The sequence below is a fragment of the Molothrus ater genome, chromosome 1 (genome assembly GCF_012460135.2).
Source record: "Molothrus ater isolate BHLD 08-10-18 breed brown headed cowbird chromosome 1, BPBGC_Mater_1.1, whole genome shotgun sequence".
In the NCBI taxonomy this organism is placed as follows: domain Eukaryota; kingdom Metazoa; phylum Chordata; class Aves; order Passeriformes; family Icteridae; genus Molothrus; species Molothrus ater.
The window spans coordinates 64,389,017-64,409,149 of NC_050478.2; the positions used below are offsets into that span (position 1 = coordinate 64,389,017).

Sequence of the window (20,133 nt, forward strand, 5' to 3'; positions counted from 1 at the left end):
AAGCAAGTGAGGGAAACCTCAGCACAAGTGGTTTCAAGCTATGATCTCATTAGCTCAACACACAGGCTTGAAAGTGCACAGGAAATTTGAAGTCAAGTGGTTTTGGATCTGTGTGCATATACTACATGTCAAAACACAAAGATGCCCACATTGTCCCGATGCAAAATTTCACACCAAAACATTAATAAACACAGATGTGTTTAAACAGAGGAAACAAAAATATTCTCCACCAAACATATCTGTGACGGCAACGTAGAGGAGCTATCATATTTTGGCACAACTGGCAATCTCACTAGCTTGAGGTGCACAGTACAGAGATGCTATCAAAGACAAAATGATACAATAGCTTAAAACTTATGTACAATTATTTTACTTGAGGGGAAGGAAAAGGTTATGACAGAGAGAAAAGACTTGGAGGTACAGGGTGGGAAAAGGACAACACACGAGAGAGAGACAAGACTGGGTTGTTTTTAGCTTAACACTTGCCAAGTGAAAAAGCAAACATGAGTCATAGTAAAGGTAACTCAAAGTGTGATGTGACTGCAATGGAGAGCTGAGCAGACCACACTGCATGAGTCAGCAGCACAGATAAAAAGGGTGATAAGAAGCAGCAGATGGGACATGTCTTTACTAAAACAACCCTGCAGGACACAGGCCTTCTTTGCTCTAATGAAACAGTCGTGCCAAGCTGCCACACGCTGGCTCGTTCACTTGCGATCCTGTGAATCAAAGAACGCCACGCATGGTTAGAAAAGCAGCAGGCAAACATCTGCTGACAGATCCACACGCAAAAAACTGCCCAGAAAGCAAAGCAACAGCACCACCCCAACACTCCCACACCCTGACGAGCGCCTGGGACACCACCCTCCAAACCACTCAGGCAGTGGGGTGGGGAGGAAGAGAGCAGGGGAAGGAAGCTGTCGCTGGGATCATGGCATTCAACCTGGCCGTCAGCCAGCTTTTCCCTTCCTGCTAGTCAGACTTGGCTTTCCTGGTGGGTGCTGAGGGCAGGCGGCTGCAGGATCCCCCCGGCCCCCTTTCTGGATCCCCTGCAAGCACCTGCAGAGCCCGGAGGCAGCTGCAGCTGGACACTCCTACGTGTCTCAAGAAGCCCAAAGGGCAGCTGCGGCTACTTGCAGAGCTACACTCCAGTGGACCTGCAGCTCAGGTGGCTTTGCTAAACTCAGGTGTAAAGCTCCATCTCTTTTTTTCAGGGCTGTGTGGCCTGTTTTGCTGCAAGAGCAGAACATTCAGCCCCATGTTCTTGGGCAGCAGAAGCCATACAGTCATATGCAAGGCCACGTTACCTGCAAAATGCAAAAGCTGCCCTGGCCACATAAACAACCTGCAGTGGTGGTTCCTCACTGTCAGGATCCCTCCACTTCTGAACCTGGTCAGGAAAGATGAAGGTCCTCTGTCACAAGCTCAAATGAGGATAGAGACATAAGGCAAAGCTCAATTCCCCTTTCATCTCACTTCTTGGATGAGGTAAAATTATACCCTGCCTGTAAGGGGCAAGATGGAAAGTAAAATGCTCTATTTTTGGACACAAGATCCTGCTTCATCAGGTTCATCTAATTTCTAAGAAACAAACTTTGGCAAAGGTCTGCAGCTGAAGGGGATGAAAAATGACTTGTTTAATTTTCTTTTAGTGCAGCTCATAGCATGACTAGCATAAATCTAAGGAAATCTGCTTTAGCCACATAGACACACCAGCTGTATTATTTGGGATAGTCCCTATATTTTAGCAATATATATAGAAAGAGAGATAGAGTTTGTTTTCCCCAATCTGTCCTGCCAAAATAAGCATGTTACGCCCAAGCATTTCAATGGAGCTAGAAGGTGTGTCTATTCCCCCTGCTCCAAACATCCTTATTTATAGATTTCAAAATTTGACAGGTATGCTGAGGAAGAGCAGTTGCTAAGCCTAACACACTCTGCACAGCAACAGATCTGTTGTAACAGATTACAGGCAGAGAGAGAGACAGGAAAGTGTTGTACTTTCCTTCTTTACACAAGTTCTTGCTTTCAAATGCAGCTTTTTTGGAGATAACGACAGCAAGGGCTTGTCTAAAATAAAGCTGGACTGAGAGCGAAGGCTCACTGCAGCCCCACAGACAGCAGAGCTTGGCTCTGCACTTTGGTCATGCACTTTTCTAACCCAAGTGTGTATATTCCAAGAAGTAGGTAGAGGAACTGCTCCCCTACAGTCATCAGGAACATTAGTGAAGGGGGAGGGTGGTCAGCCTGTGTGAAAAACAGTAAAGCAAGTTTTCATTTCCTGTCAGTTTAAATCTTATCTTAGAGGCTTCATTAGCTGATATTTTCTGGCCTGCATGCAGTGGAACTCCTTTTGTTACTCACTCACAGAAGGTCCCCATCAGCTGCCTGCAGTTAAGTGCCAGTGCTCCTGGAATCCACCCTGTCCTGTCCACCATTCGCAAGCTGTAGCAGCCAGTGAATCAGTCTGCAACCACAAATTGCCATGTGGCCTTCCCCTTGTAAGTCTACAAACAAACATACTCCTGATTATAGCATCCACTAGCAAGCTGTTAAATAAAAACCAAAAACAAAAAACCAAAAGAAACCCTAAAACCAAAACAACAGCTAAACAAACACAAAGAACCCCAAAAGATAAATGCACAGGATTCACGGAAGCTGATACACAATTTTTCCCCCAGACTAATCTTTCCATTACCCTTGAAGGGTTTTGGCCATGCAGAAACACCCCCATGTTCATTTTATTACTGGGTTTCACACTTACTGATTTTCTTTGAACTCATGATGTGCCTCTATTTCTTCTGCAGATGATTCCTGAAATTGCTGTGCAATTTGCATGTGGACATACAGTGTCAACTGACCTGAACACAATTAGTGACAAACTGTGATCAGAGCTCAGATGCAGACTCAGTGAGGACTCCCTTGACCTCAGCCTGGAGACAGTGCTGCACTTACATAAATCCCACCACAGGGCTCTCAGGCCACCAGTGCAGAAACTGCTAAACAGTGACAAATGGATGACAAAACATGACTGATAGTTCTGCAAAAAGGTTCCTCATCTCCCAGCCACAACCCCTGCAAATACAGACACTTCTGAGCATCACCTTTCAAAAGGACCCATCAGATGCACTCATCCCTCTAAGCTGAGCTCCAACACACAGTTAGGCAAGGGTGGCATCCTGCATCAGAGGCAGCTGAGGATGGGCATCAAGCTAGGAGAGGAGAAGGGAGAGGTACAAGTGAGGGACCACAAAGCTTATGATGCTAAGAGTTAACCAGCACTGTACATAGAAGGAGCAGCAACTTCTTGCCATGCCTGAACTCTGACCAGGAGCAATGCTGGGAAGAGTGTGCAGCCAAAGTCATGGCCAAGGGAGATGGAAGAGGGGCAATCACCCAATACTCCACTCATGCCCATCTCTGAAGATTTAGCTCAGCACCACGTCATTGATTCCTTCCCCAGTTTCCAAGAACTGTTTTTCCTATACATTAGAAAAAGAAAATTAGTTTTTCCAGTATCTTTCTTTCCAGCTCATGTTTGCAAAGCTCTCCAAGAAGAAAACTGCAAGACTCCACAAGTGATCAATATTATCACATTTGATCCTTGAGCTTGCTGCCACCCATGGGACCAACAGCCATCACTGCCTTTTCCTGGAAGAGATTATGTAGTGTATCAGAAAACAAAATTACTAACTTTATTCCTAAAATCTCTCAACAGTCTTTAGTCTCAGTTCCTCATTTACAGCTGGATGAATCCGAAAGAGAGAGTCACTTTTGCAAGATCCAAGAATGTGACTGGGAACACAACAGCAAAGCCTCAAGCTCTGTTCCTCTCCTAAGTCTGCTACACAACCCTCTTCTCCCCCTCTGGGCACAGTGGAGATGGGTCACCACCTTCTGCATACAGGCTAATTAATGTATATAAGTGATTTCTTTCTCATGCACTTATATATGCAAATTAAGACATATTCTAAACTAGGTTATGACAATGTATATTATATTCAAATGTGGCATCTGTTGAAACTGTTCAAATTCAGGGTTGTTGTTTGATCAACATTTAGAGAAGGTTGTTTCCTGCCAAAGTCACAAAGAAAATCAAATCTCAAAACTGCTATCAGTTAATGACTGCACTTCTTAAACCAGGCCTGCCAGACAGCTTGCAGCAGCAGAGTCTTCTGCCAGACCGAAGAGGGTTTCTGTCATGTCAGTGCATTTAGCAGGCTGAGTTATATAGCTGGTTCAAACAAAAGAAAGGAACTAGAAGTTGTAGATGGAAGGAAATAGTAGTTAAAATAATTTCTTAACAGAAGTGATATGCAAGAGTTCAAGATGATTCCCAAAATTCTTATCTAAGATACTATGACCAAACAAATAATAACTAGAATTAACAGTTCCTTTTAAAAATTACTTCATTTTAATGCAAAACAAGCTGATTTTTTTCCTCTTCTCCCCTCCTATTTTTCGGCTCCTATTTTAGGGAAGCATTTAGTTGCATGACAGAAATGTTTCAGAATCTCCTTTTTGGGCATTTTTGCTGAACGTTTATTTTAATGTGAATATAGCCTGATACAAGTCACATGAAAAAATCTAATCTAGTCAACAGTGAACAGAAAGCACACCACTGATTTTTAAAAAATAGAAAAACTAAAGGCTCCCAGAAATCTATGTTGGAGCAGATTAGTGGTAGAACATCTGTAGAAATACAGTGTAGTACAAGTTTAAAAAAAGATATATGAAATTATTTCAAGTACTGAATGCATTCTCTTCTTTAAGGACTATAACTAAAAAGAGTAAATGCAAACCAAGATTTAGAAGTTGGTGATTTCTGTAAAGTTCTCCTGATTGCTGATTTTAGTCACAATTTAAATCAGCACTTTAAATCCCCTGAAGAAACTCCACAGGAAGAGCAGTGCTGATTTATTTCTTATGCGATGGGACACTCAAGATCATGAGGAACATTAGTCTTCTGATGCAAAGCAGATACACTGGGACAAAGAAATGTGCACACTGCTATTCCATATTTAAAAAGGCAAGAGACTAAAATATATGCACATATGTGCACGTGTGAATACGTGTCCTCATTTTGTTATCGCACTCGATCAGGACGCAGACCTGCATAGCAGCAGGCTAGGAAGAGGAAGCTCTTGCAAAGAGGTAATGAGCAGCAATTCTTGGGTGCTCAGGGCAACTCTTCCAGGTGCAGGAGCACCAGGAGTGGCTCAGCAGCAGGTCCTTTGGTGTAGGCACAGCACTGTGAGGCCAGAGCTGCAGGGCCAGGGACAGGAACACACGGTGATGTCTGACTGCCCTGGGTTAGTGTGGATACTGCCAGGATTACAATAAGCCTTGCTAAATCCATGCCAGGCACATGGTGACTCTGCACCGTCCTCTGCCACTGCTCCTAGGCCCAGGATTAGGGTGACAGAACATCCTTCAGGATTGTCACACCAGAGGCTGCACTGAGCAGGACACAAGGAGCCTGGCTGCTCTCACATGGAGGCAAACTGGCCCTCCCAACTCAGGAAACTCTCCTAAGGGCGTACTGTAGCAACTCCATCACCCAGTTTGTTCTCATGCATCATAGCAACACGTGAGACCTCCTCTTCCCTGTCGTGCACAGTGACAAGAAGAGGGGAAACTGTGTTTCAAAAAGAAAAGTACATTTTGGTCCTATAGCAGAAACAGAGTTGAAAGACTTCAGGGGACCTGCAGGAACATTCAAAGTCATAGAAGGGATCCTCCAGTGAAGAAAAAAGGGAGAAAAGTATCCATAGGGACACCACAAGGCATTTCTCAAGGCACTTAATGTAACAAGACAATGGAGAATAACTCGTGTATAGATAGCAATGAGGTAATTAAAGCTTAGTTCTTCTCAGCAGGCTCCCTACTCCACATAAAAGAAGCACATAAATGCACAGACATCAAGACTGAAAACACAACATCTTGCTCTAGTTCAGCTCCCGTGCCTCATAAAGTACTGCTGGCTTTACCATGGCCATGCTATGTACAATCAATAACAGGTACTGATAGTGTTTGCACAATACTTCAATAAGCAAAGTCAACTAACATTTCTTCCTCTATTTCTGTGTAGAGTAAGATATTTACAGGAACAGCCTTTTGAAACGCTCCAGTAAAATTAGCTTGCTCAGATTTTTTTTAAAACTAGAACAGAGAGCAGAAGGGTATCGTCATCATCACTGAGTTTTGTGAATAAATAAGCTGTCTATTTACCACTGGTATGTTGCAATAATGAATTGTCACTATCTCTTGAGTTACTTGCTGGGTTATTAGATTACCTAATTACCTAAGTTCACAGAATAAAATAAATAAATAAGACTTCTTCATTATTTCCTGGGAAACGACCTTCAGAAGCATGTATTCCACCTCCTTTCCCAAAGCAGTACCCAAAATATTCCTGTAGGAGGTTCGTCTGTTTTATAAAAACCTCCAGTGATGATGCTTCCACAGCTTCCTCAAAGGCAAATAACTGAAGGACCAAAATATCCTTAATCATTTCAAAGCTTTCTTAAATGTTTACCTAAGTCTTGCCACCTTCATACTGAGCCCATTTCTTTCAGCCCTAACCCCAAGCACTCAGGCAGTACAGTTTATTCCCCTCCTCCCTGAAGGAACCTTCCACATACTTGAACACTACTATCATGTCTGTTACTGGCCTTGTCCCCTCCTGTAGACTAAACAATCCCTATGCTTTCATCTTCTTTCCCAGGTCATGTTTTCCAAATCTTTCATCAGTTTTCCTGCCTTCTCTCTGGACACCACCCAGCTGGCTCTTGACTGCATTGTGCCCCAAACTAGATGTTAAGCCATTTCAAACACTGAAAGGAGTGGAGGAGTTATTTCATGCCTTTTCTTTACACACCCTAAAACAGTGCTTTACTGAGGAACTTGGATGGGGGTGGGGAACCCTTGCTCCTTGTATGACTGTATGACACCTACAGTCTCAGGTCTGCAACCCCTTTCCCTCTCAAATGTGCTGTCCTGCACATGGACCAGGCCTGGGAGGATTTGAGCTGGGACACTTCCCTACAGGCTTGGTCACCAGCTCCAGGGTCAGAACTGAAGTAGGCAGGGGATCAAAAGAAAAGCTGCCCACTCAGCAGAGCACTGGCAGCCCAGGTGCCAGGGGAGAGAAGAGAAGGACATGACACAGGTTTTCTCTGCTGATCTGGGAATCAGCTGTCATCTTTTTACCACCCTATTCAACCAAACCAGGCCAAACAATTACTCCAACACAGTCCAACACCAGCTCACAGACCACCTTCTGTAGAACCACTACTGAGTCAGCCCCATCCTGTCTCATGCAACAGGATATTTCTATCTCTCTACAGCACTTCTATGTTTGTATCCTGGCAAATTTTTCAGGGGTTTTTCCCAGACTATTTCTCCTGTTAGCCAGGGCAGCTCAAAACTCTAATCTTGCCTTCCAAAGAGCCTGCATCCCCCCTTCACACTTTTTATCCTATGTAAAATTAACAACTGCTCTCTCTGCTCCATCAATCATTTCAATAATGAAAACAGTGAGTATTACCAAAGCCAGGACAGACCCCTGGGGAATCTCACTCACTCCACTCTTGCAGTTTAACAGCAAACCATGAATAACTACTTTGACTAATGCCTGGTGAAATGCTGTGCACCCACATTACAGACCAGCTAACTAGACTTCCAGCCTGCCTCAAAGAAAGCTGTGTTAGAAAGCAGCCAGAGCCCCCCGTTAAAGAGGGAGTAATTTCAGTCAGACAGAGGGGTCCAATTACACTGTCATAGGCACTGTTGGAAAGTCTTTGCTAAATACTGCCATAAAAATGTAATGCATGCTGATAGGAGAAAAATGAGGGTTGATAACCAAGCTTAGGATGACAGGAAGAACTTCAGCAGAACTGAGACAGCGGGAGCTTCACTTTGCTTCCAGCAAAAGAGAGATGTGGAAGAAGCAAACTGAAACACAATATAAAAGTTAAAGGAATTTTGTGCCTTGCATCAACTGCTGTCGACTTAGCAGTTAAAGAAGATACTATCACACAGGTGTGGTTTTGTTTGGCTTATTTTAGTAAAACCAAAATGTTTTCTTAGCTCTTCCAGATGTTTTTCCAAAGTGCATTTTTTACTGCTCCCTAACAGCCTATTCTGCTCAAGGATCACAAACAAACCTGACAGATAGCAAAGACCATGGTTCCCAAAACCCTGATAAATGCTTTTAATCAACCACTGAAAACATCCCCATCCCCATGTCACCACTAAGAGAAGCAAGTGGCAGTGGTTGGTGCCTGAAACAGGGAGAAAGGGTAAGTTCCATGGAAAGTGAAAGGTGAGGCAGCTTTCCAACACTGGCTCCCTCTGCTTGCCAAAATAGCAATGCCCAGCCCACGCCTCACTCCTACTTGTGTGGAAGATGCACTCGCTTCCCAGGAGAGTTTACTCTCGCAATGCAGATGTGCTTCACTGAGGCAATCGCGCTCTGTTGCATAACAGAAGGCAGAATTAAACAGTGTGTGCTGCTCGGTGCGTTTTTCAAATGTCCACCACGAGTTACTGTGGAGTTCAGAGGTGGTGCCAAGAGTGTTAACACAATGATTTTAGCAGGGAAGAATACATCATATCCTTCCTACTCCCACAGCTTACTCGTGTCGTAATTTTGCAAAATCTTTTTGAACTTGTCAGTAAAATACAAAGTCACACATCTGTGTGACACATCTGTGTGACTTTTCTTTGCTCTTTGGTGACTGGAGGTATCATCACCTTGGGACCTAACACACCTGCACCAGTGGCAGGCGCAGGGCGGCTCTGGGAAGAACCTGGCAGGCAACTGCACCAAGGTGCTCAAAGCTGAACCCTTCACCCCATGTTCTACAAAAGACGGATTAAAAAAAAAAAAAATTATTTATCACAAGCAGAATCCAGAAGCAATAATTTCCAGTCCCTCCTGTGAACAAGGAAGAACAACACTGCAGATGCTTCCATACTTTGAATAAGACTATACAAACATTTTGATTCTTCTCTGTCTCTAGGAGTTGCACAATGCCATTCCTCTTCAGAGGAATACAGGTCTTTTCTAAAATATATTATGCATAACCTAGTTTTCCACAGCAGAAAACTCACCAAGGGAATACTGTTTGCTCATACCAGAAATGTATCCCAAAATTACAGTAATTTATAGCCTCATTTTCATTGACAAAAGAAATAATACCATTCTCTTCTGACAAATATCAGTACACTGAAAAAGTAATGAATAAACGTCTATAAACAGGTATCAAATAAAGCAACTGTCAATCACTGCAACAAAACTTTAATTAAATCATATGGTAAGCAAAAAAAAGAAGTAAAAACAAGTCATATAATCTGAAATCAAAATAAAAATCTGTCTGTCATGCCAAAGCACAATTCAGAGCAGTAAAATACCATAACCTGTTAAGTAATCAGTCATCTAATTGTTAATTGTAAAGTTCCGAGTTTACAAAGCAAACATCCAGATCCAGATTCAGCAAAGTACTTTGGCACGTGCCAAAGTACATCTGTATTTTAGAAACATATTTTATGTGACTGAGTTTGAAACTCTTCATATACACCTCTACTGTGATTTTTTTAAGAGACAGAAAGTGATCTGCACTGTTCACATTTTAGTATTACAAATCAAACCAGCATTCAGCCTCAGCTGAATACATATTTCTGGAGACACATCAGAAAGAAACCTGAGGATTAGCCCTAACACAAAAGGATGAGGGAGTTGCATGCTGTCATCCTGCCAATTTTCCAGAACAGAAGAGTTAGCAAATGAGGCATAAAGCGATGTGAGCAAAGAAACTCATACCTGAAAAAAAATGCAGAAGTATCAGGTGTGCAAGAAAATGATAGTAAGTAGTATCAGGCCAAATCACAGGAACTGCTGACCAGCTGAAATTCCTTCTGGACTCAGCTGGAAGTACTTAGCACCCTTAAAGCTAGCTAAACTCATAAGCCATCCTAAACTGATGTTACAAATTAAATTTGAATATTCAGCACTACACTTTTTTACATCTCTGACCTTCTCTTGGAATCAATGTAAGGCAGCAGCACTAACTGAACCTCTAGTTACATTAAAGAACATCTCCCTATCTGTTACTGTAAAATTAATATAGTCTTCTCTCTTTTATTTCTTATAGTGATAGTGGTAGCAACATCAAATATACCTATGCTATTGCTGTAGGGAACAACCCAGAAAGTTCCCATTTTGGTCTCTGAAAAACCTCCCATTACTACAGTTGGATGCACAAAGAAAAGGTGGGGCACTGCGGGGCAAGTGCCGAAGAAAAAGATGCGCACTTGATAGGGCACATCTCTGAGCAGGAATGCAGCGACCAGCCCCAGCTGGGGCAGAGGGACAGTCACCTTGTGGCAGGGTCTGAGTCAGCTGCACACTTCTATATTGGCAAAGTGGGCTGACAGGTTTCATTTGGCAAAGACTTCCGGGGGAGGGGGAAAGCCAAGGTGGGGATGAGGAGCTTCACTGCCTGGGGACAGCTTCTAAGTGACTACAATTATTCTGATACATAGGATTTTAAAAATTAAAAGAAGATAAATTAATTAATTAACTGAAGAAAAAAAGGTTTAACTTACTGAATAAGACACCACTTTAAGAGGTTTCCCCACTTTCCCTGCTGTAAAGCACTTCAGAAAAATTCGGCTACAGCTTCTCTTGACCTTTTCACTGAAAGAGAGCAGAGTAAAAACAGGAAAGAGCTCAAATGATATGCATTAAAGATGCTTCATATTAGGAAAGTCTTTTGAGTCAATGTTGCAAATTCACTCAGTGTCAGATTTGCCAATATACTGCTTGCTAAAGGCTATCTATTGAGAGCAGCAGCAGTCAAAGCAGGAGTGTTGCTCTCAGTTGTTGCAGCTACACCATACACACTGTATGATGCAGCTATACAGCATTTGCATCTGGTGCTGGTTTTCCATACCCAAAAGTTCACTTCATGTCTTTTGATTAATTTATAATGTCCTGAGCCTTCAGGCAGATTTGCTCTGCTGATTTCCCTTTTCTTAACAATAATACAAATAAACATGGAAATAAATCTATTGTCTGAGGAACCCTTCCACTAATTCTGTTCTTTGATGGTTTGGTTGATTTACTATGGTCAGGAATCAAGGGTGAAGTGGATCGTAGCTTAATATTGAGTGTGGTTAATCTTCCCTTTGCATAATGCTGGTACACTATGGCCCAAATACCAGAGATTTATTTGATGTGTACATGCTTTCAAGCATTAGTAAACAAGTTGCAGCCCATTATGAAAGAAGAGCAGATCCAAACAGTTGTGAAGCTCTTTATATACTAGATTGGCATTGGCAATATACTTACATCTGCATGTGTACTAGCATTAAAATTCTGAGCACTATTTCATGACAAAACATCATTTTTCAAACTGTAACTAAAAATATGGCTGAGATCACTTCCCATGACCTGATGCACTGTTGTTGGAATCACAACAAAAGTAAGCAAGAGGCACAGTTTTCTTTTTCTCTTTTTCCTTATAATTGATTTTATTCCTTGTAACATAACCAAAATGAGGAAGAACTTCTACTAGAGCCTCAAAAATGTACAGACACATTCATTCCCATGAAAAAACACAAAGCATCTCTCACTTCTCATTTCTTATTCTTCCATTACTTTGAAGAAGACATTATAGAACACACAGAAGTGCTCTATGAAACATCACTGAATGTCTTACTTTACTAGACCTATCAAATAAATTACAATCCTACATTCTATAACTAAAACATTCTTCTTGTTGTTCATGTACAAATAAAAACAAATTTCTTTCTTTAGAGGCTGATCTTAAGAGCAAAGCATTAACTTAAAAATTAATTTCAATAATGAAGTTTCAAGTAATGGTACAGTGGAAGAACTTGGGAGTGCACAGAAGTTACTTGCAGGTGGCAATGCCTCCTGGATAAAAGACCCACTGTAGGTCTACATTATTTTAACACACACAGGCAAATCTCACCCAAGCTGTAACGTTAGGTATCAATAAGTCATTCTTGCAATATGGTGCCTTTTCCCTAACTAGGAGAAGAATCATGATCCCATACTCAGGCACCAGCTTTACAGTATGGTACCTAATTCCTTGCACTCTCACATACATAACGTGATTTTCAGCAAATCTCCCAGTTTATACTGACCCCCCACACAGGCTACAACTGTACACCAGCTGTCACTGGCCTAGATTTTATCCTGTCCTGGGCTGAACACTGACTTGGGATGACTCAGAAACAGTTGCCTCTGTTTTTTCCCCTGCTTAATAAATAAAGAAGCCACAACAGAGACAGAGAGAAATTCAGAGCTGGAGGCAGGAAGTACTGTTCAGACAGTAGTTCCAAAATCTCATCTGCAGAGGTGTAGAAAACGTACATTCCTGGAGCAATGTCTTCAGATAAAGCCTCAAATCTTGGTGGCAACTATCAAATGCACACAAAAGCATATGCCTACAAAGGAGGCGCTGTGAGAACAAACACATCAGTGACTGAGAGACGCCAGGATACCACAAAAAAGTAACACAGTAAGAAGAGAGGATGCCAATGTCTCAGATAAGCAGTTATGGCCATGTTTACTTAAACAGTTCTGCTGAGCTGTTCCCATTTCAGGCAGAAAACTTTGATTTAAGGAAGAGACTTGCAGTTCTGTCTTCATATTTTTTTCCCATCAAAGCATGAAAGAACTTCCTTTTTCAAAACCAATTTAACAAAGTTTACATCCAAACCCTCTCAGTCCCAAAAATGTCAGATCTGAGCTCTATTAAAAGCAGCAGTTAGTGCAGCCAAACTCTCCACAGTACAGTTAATAGACTATAATATTTCTAATGCCTTACTGCCTGAAGTCTATGATCTGGAAAACCAGCCATGCACACCCACCCAAGAGCAATGACTGCTACAGGGAGAACTCTTATCTCCCTGTGGTCCTCTATCACCACTGGCACGAGCAGACCAGGGACTCTCCAGCTGCAGAGACAGTGAGCATACAGACCACCTCTCTGGCAAGTGGAAGCCTGAAGGAAGCAGACAAATTAGAAATGAAAGTTGTGCCAAGCATGTAAGCATAGAGCTACTGTTTCAAACTTCAGGTCCTGCAGTTTTATGGATGTATTTTATTACTTGATTTTATTGGACCCTTCTTCTCCTAGCCTACTGCTTCCCTCATATCACTTACAGTTCCTCTCATCCGTTTTTGCCTCACATCCTTCAGGCTGGAAGATTGTCCAGATCAGCTTCCCTAGTTCAACCACTAACTCCCTTGACACCAGTGGGGACCAGAGTAGGCATCTGCCCCCAGCTCAGGTATGAGCACCCTGCACACCCAGCAGTACTTTCCCCTAGCTGGCCTAAAGGATGATTGGTACAAGCATTTTGGTGCAGATTTCACAGTTGCCAGTTGTGACACTGGAAAATACAGTTCATGCAGTCTCCTGATAAATCACCACGCCGCCTGTTCTTCCATATAAGGCATACGTGTAGGAAAGTAAAATAGCTTTTCTAATAGGTTATGCAAAGAGAAGCGGCTTCCTGGTACCTATTACAGCTGACTGGGAGCTAAAATGATACTCATTACACTGTTCAGCTGAACTCCAGCAAGGTGCCATGAGTCCCAGCAGGAAGAGCTCTACCCCCCATCAAGCCCCTCCCTGCAACCACCTGTGGGCAGGGCCCATGCCAGGGGTACCCAGCCTGGCATGGCCTGCTGCTCCTCCTCAGTCACCAATGGCACACAGCAGGAGCAAGGCTGTCGCCATCGGAGCAAGAATTTACTCCTATATTAGGTTTTCTAAGCATCAAACCTGCTGCTGAGGAGCATTTTCCACTCCTGCCAGCCTGACTGCTCAAGATGAAGCAAAGGTTTGGGTGACTGCAGCTCATTCCATGTTATCACACCAGTGGGTTGATGTGGATTCGCAGTGAAGCATGAGAGGCAGCACATTCAGGTATGAGCCAGGCTGAAATTTTAGGAATGGTTTCTCCTGTTTCAGGCCCATACCATTTCACCTACCAGGGGGGCAGTGGAATTTTTAAAGAGCAGTCAGAAATAGTGCAAGAAAAGGGGAAAACATTATTATTTGCCTATATCTAAATAATGAAATGAGGTATTTTTCACTTCCATGTTTCAGAATCTCAAAAACAGGAAGGGGAGTGTTATCATTTACTACAAGGTACGAGAAATGAATGGATTCTGACAACAGTAACACTTTATTCCCTTTCATAACAGAAACAAGCAGAAAACATTTTACTCCAGAGAATGAGTTCTCCAGAAAGCTTTCAAGTTGTCTGAAAACAGCCACAACTATAACACTGCTCACAGAATGTTTGCTAACTTTATCAAAGATGCTCTCTGTTAAACATTAATTTTTATATAGATTCACTTAGCTATCATTTTATATTTTCAAAGTCACCTCATCTAACTACTTTATTAGATCAATAAAGAATTTTGGATAGCAACAACTGCATATATAGTCAAACAGAAAGACAGAAGTGCTACTTGACTCAACATGGGCAGGGGAAAAACGAGGGAAAGTTACATTAAAATGAAACAGTATAATTAGAATTCTAAAAAACAATTGGCATCCCAAAAAAAATAACTTTTATGACCTCTCTTCACCTGCAGAAAGTCCAAGCAAGCTTTCAATCTTCTCTCACTTGCAAGGTTTTCCCAATAAAAGCGAAACCCACCATAGAACGACTGCACCAGCTGACAGCCAGCTTTGCTTTCCTGAGTCCCTGCTCTTCAGAGGCAGGCTCCAAGTCAACAGGTTCACAGACCACAGTCACTGGTCACTGCGGCCACCACAGAGTACAAACTAAAACCCACCATTACACTGCAAACAAACGCTGCCACTTACAACCTCCAGCGAGGGCTGCAGCAGCCGGTAGGAATATTCCCACCTTTATGCACATACAGTGCAACTCTTGTATCCAGTTATCCCTGAGGGGCAACATTCCAAAAGGATAGAAAAAAATAGGTAATAGACATTATGCAACATTTGAGTTGTATTTAAACAAACTCCAGCCTTTGCAATTAGTTGCCTCATTTTCCAGGTCTCCTGAAAGTGTGCAGAAGGTGAGCAGGTTCACAGGCAGCCCCCACATTCCTCATTCTACTTTTGATCCCATACCTCAGCTGCAGCACTGGCATGGAGCACCCACAAGCATATGTTCTCAGGGTAAACCTGACCCTGCAGCAGCACAGAGCAGCAGGAAAAAACCCATGAGGAACAGCTGCTGCAGGGGTAAGCTGAAAAATTAAAATCTGGTTACCTGCATACAGGCAGCTCCCCATCTCTGAACAGCCCACAGGCAGGTGAGGCCCCAGCTTTCATAGTTTGAGATTAAAGAGCCCCAGCATTCCCATGATCCACTCCTGGAGGCTCCAAAATGTCCCCCCAGGAAGGACATCTCCCAGGCTGAATACCCTACTCCCAAGGGTTCTCATGTTACTACATAGTTCTGACCAGAGGCCTGAGCAATTTATCCCTCCTCAGCCAAGTGATACCAGGAGAAATTATCTCTGGATTGAACTGCATAAGGCTCTCTGGTCTTGCCCATGTCTCTTCCTAGCTCTTCCTCAATTTTTCCAAAAGGCAGGGTAATGAACAGCATTGAGGTACACAGGCTTTGGTACTTCACACATATTAATCAAAAGGACAGAAAAAATGGTAAAAAAAAAAATCTGGGTCACAGTCCTGACTATCAGATTTTAAAATCACTAGCTATGAAATTCATACTCCAAATGGCTAAAGATTCGCCTTTGAAAACAAGTATTTAATAATAATTTAGAAGAGGAAGGTTGTGGACAGTTACACTTCAGGGTATTTCCAGAAATGACAAGTATTTTAACATGCAAATTCACAAATTCTGCAGCATAATGAATTTGAATATCTACTGTACATCCTGGACATATACCATATTGCTAGCAAATGCCACAGCGCAAAATGATTTTTTTAGGACTACCTATATTCTCAGTTACACATTAGAATGCAGTTTACACAACAGTACAAAAAGCATGTTATATATGGCATGTTTTGGAGCAGTTACCATATGCTCTGTCAATACTCTGTGGATTAATAGGGCCCCCTTGCACTATAACACGTTGGTCACTCACAGCTCCATAGAAGATTATTCCATTCACCATAACAATTAGCTGATGCTTAGGCTTATGTCACAATTTTTCAGTCACATTTTTATGTTGGTGAGCTCAAACATACAATTGTTGGGGTTCAGGGTTTTTTTTTATTGTTCCTACTCCTTTAAAGGTATGATCCTAATTTCATTAATTTGCACTAATATCAAGGAAGCAGGATCAGACACTAAATCAGAAGATAAATGTTGTCTTAAAGATTTACTTCTATGTTCCTTGAGCAACTATACTACTTTTTTTTTTAAGTTAGTTTAACCTATTATTGTACCCCTGGCAGTAGTAGTCTGAGAAACAGTTGAAGAAATAGAGGAAATACAGGATGTAAAAAAAGTAATTTGTTTCAGTATGATTACTCCCATTTTGGGCTGTGTCTCTGGGCAGTTAAAATTAAGACACTTTTCTAAATTTTGGCATGGGGAACAGGTAGTAAAATAGATCTATATAATCATCTGCAGCAGCAACCCATATTGTAACAGGCCAAAGTCTCAGAAGTATTTTATTTTCTTGGTTTCTATTTGGAACAGAGGTCTGAATAGTCACGTGAATAGCTGGCCACAGAATAAAATGTCATTTACTAGTTACGGCCTATCCTAAGGTATAGGAGGTTCACCTTCCACTCTGTAGCTCTAGAGGCTGCCATACAATCACCAGCGTTTGTGCCTGAGCAAAATGACTTCAGAATAACACACTGGAATGCTTCCAAGATAACATTTTCCATTCCCTCTGTACATGCTGTGAATCACCTTACAAACTGCACAGCCCTGGAGAGTAAGATCTCCAATGCATTACTACCTTAGTCCAGGTCTCCTTTGTGAAAATGAGATTGTGCCTAACGAGTTTAACAACTCACAGGGCAGGCTGAAATGCCATTGGCATCACCGAGGGGTCAGGAATCTGCCTGCTTTGTACATGGCAGCAGGGGATTTGCATTTTTTAATACAAGTGCTGCTGTTACACCCTTTTTACAGGAATACCAGCAACTGCCAGGGTTCTGTGATTCCTCAACAGGCAACAGCCCCCTGCAGAACGTACCTCAGAGGGGTTGTTCCCATGTGGGTTACCCACACTGAGACACAAAGGCTTTGCCATCATTCCAGTGAAATGCCCAACATTTCCTCCTGCCTACAGTGGCAACACACAGCTAAAGGGACCTGCTTACACTTGGCAAAGCAGAATGATGCCACTTCCACATAAATATTTTGCAGCACCTACAACTACAAGTATATAAATATTTCAGAAGGTTAAGTGTACTTTGCTTTGGGTTGGTGGGGTTTTAAATACATACCTGTCTTTTTAATTTGTCTGGTAAGCAGTTTGTGCAGAAAGAAGCAGTATACAGTGCAAAAGTGTGCTAAAAATTCCATTTGCATTCTAAAGATAAAAATTACCATTAATCACATCTGAAAATGAGAGAGTCTGAAAGCACAAGATATATTTTTGAAGGGAAAAAGTGGTCACAGCTACCAAAACATTTTCAGAAGGGAGGCTGACAAACTTTTCCTTCCTGTCCCAAAAAATAAAACGCCTTTAACTAGTTTGCATATAGCTAAACAGCTAAAATCAAACTGGTGCAAGCTATACTACCCATACAAAGCCAAAAAGGTACTCTACATACTCCACTTACAAGGAATTTTGGAAAGCAATGTACCTATCAGTACTACAACCAGCTAAGTGACTTACCAAATCATCTCTAGGACAACAACTACCAGAAGACACTAAGAGATTTATCAACAGTGGGGCACATCCACACCAGCACTGCACTGCAGAGAGCGACAGAACAGAAACATTCCTGCTCCTTCCATGGGCTTGGCTTGGGCTGGCCTCTTCTGCTTGCAATCATCAACTTTTCACCAGTCTACATCTTTATTTTGTATCCTCTTTGAGGGACGATGTGAACGGAAAGAGGACACAGTCCTTGGGCTCCATCACGTAGGTGGGCTGAAACTTACTCATACCTGAAGGGCTGTGTTCTCCTGGTCTCACCACACATAGCTACAAAAATCAAGCAAGCCATAACAAATTTATACTAAGAGATTGTGCACACACTCATGTGCACACAGATGTGGGAGAGCAAGCTTGCCTGTTTAGGAAAAAGGGACTGTCAGCACTATTTTATGTTTAGAAAAGAAAAGCCTCTCTTTAATAAAGTAACCTGTTGCCAAATCTCAACTTTACAGAGGATAACTTACAGTGCATCTCAAGCAAGTCTGAGACTGGTCACCAAAGAGTATACATGCCCATGTGTCTTTTCTTGAGCCGACATCCACTCATGTATTTGTACAAGTGAACCCAAAACACTTCATAGCCCTGGACTCTTAACCTTATTTCAAACAGCCTTCATCAAACTGCAAGTGGGGGAGGAAGGGGGAAGACAGAAATGGCAAAGACATCTCTTCGCTTCCAACTTTCCCTGCAGAGATATTACTAAAACAGGATATAAAATGTCTAATCTTGAAAGGTAATTTTGTCACAGCTTTCACAAGGCCTTTTTTTCAATGTATATGAAGGGCTTTATAATTTTTCTGTCTTTATCTGATCAAAATGCTATCCTTCCTCCTGCAGCCCTGGCATTCTTTGTGGTGAACTGTTTCAGTATCAATATTAATATTCAAATGTCAAGTTTGTCACACTACATTTCCTGTATTATTTAAAGCATTCAGAACAACTATTATCTATGAAATATGAAACAGTAAATTTTTGCTATCTGCTTAAAATTTCAGCAGCCCTATCTGGGACAGAAGAGCACTTATATTAGTCACATGGCATTTTACTTAGAAATGTAGCATTCAGCTTTTCTAGCAGTACTTCTGCATTTCCCCAAATTGTCTTTTGTTGTTTCTAGCAAAGCTACACATCTGTTCTTTTTCTGGAGTACAACTGAGCCCTGAATGTCAATCAAATGTATAGTATTTAGAATATATTCAGTATTCAGATATATATTCCCTAACTGATGGTGACTTTTACATATAGAGAACCCTTGAGCTTTGTGGGGTTTGGGGGGCTTTTTTTTAATATTCATAGAATAGTAATTATGTCTTTCATAATTTCTACTGCTCTTAAAAAAAATTTACTTTTTTTTTTCCTGTTTCAGTACTTAGTTGAATCTCTTTCTTTTGTGATTACCTAGACTGTGGTCACGCACCTTTGGCTGTAAGGGGTATTTTTACTGTAACATGTAGGTGTCTTCAAAAGCAACATATTTTAGAGCTGCGCAGCTGAGAATGCACTGAACTGTCACTCCTTTCTACCAAGTTGCCAAAGTTCTGGAGAAACTTTCATATAATAGCAGCAACTTAAAATAATGAATGCATAATAATCCACATACAGAAAGGTGCATGCTAATTAGATACATTTTTCTCCTTGTCAAAGAACAGCTTCACAAGGAAAGCATAAAAACCACATTGAGTCTTCCATTAACAGGAAACACTTTAGGCTATAGATCAAAATGAAATATCTCAAATAGCTTAAGGAAAGCTTTATTTTCAGTGTACGGCTTGATGATGCCATAAAGAACTTTGGTACCATTGCACAAGTCAGTTATTTCCTCCATTCTCCCCTCCAAAAGTGAAGGGTGATTGCAGAACATGCATGCTTCTTTCAGTCTTAATTCACTCCAAATTTGAGCCAAAGGGGTCTGATCCTAACACTCCAAAAGTCAACAGGAGAATGCCAGTGGGAACAGGGCCTAAGACAACATTTCTACAGTAGTCAACAACACTGAGTTATATAAATACTTCCTAATATATCAATACTGACTGGTCATCAACATTTCCATTATAATCTTTGTACTTGGAGATGGCTGTTTGTTGGATGCTGTCCATACTTCTCTCCAGCCAGCCGAAATGAATTGGTTTTGAGTGATACAAGGCCCTCTCTCCCCTCTGGAGACCTGCAGACAACTAACAGAGCCATCATTTTTCACACAAATCAACAGCATCCTACCATCCTAGGCTGAA

General features: G+C 41.7%; 1 protein-coding gene across 7 annotated transcripts in view; it reads right to left on the reverse strand.

The window, feature by feature from the left end:
• The window catches only part of ATXN1 (ataxin 1), a 371,937-nt gene that overhangs the window by 183,378 nt on the left and 168,426 nt on the right, over window positions 1–20,133 (reverse strand). For 6 of the 7 annotated variants that reach the window (XM_054514234.1, XM_054514235.1, XM_054514240.1 and 3 more), the window contains one exon: window positions 10,612–10,702. The exons of the other annotated variant lie outside the window; for it this stretch is intronic. The gene's annotated coding sequence lies outside the window, so the exon portion shown is untranslated. The remainder of the gene's footprint in view (window positions 1–10,611; window positions 10,703–20,133) is intronic. 7 annotated transcript variants of the gene reach the window in all.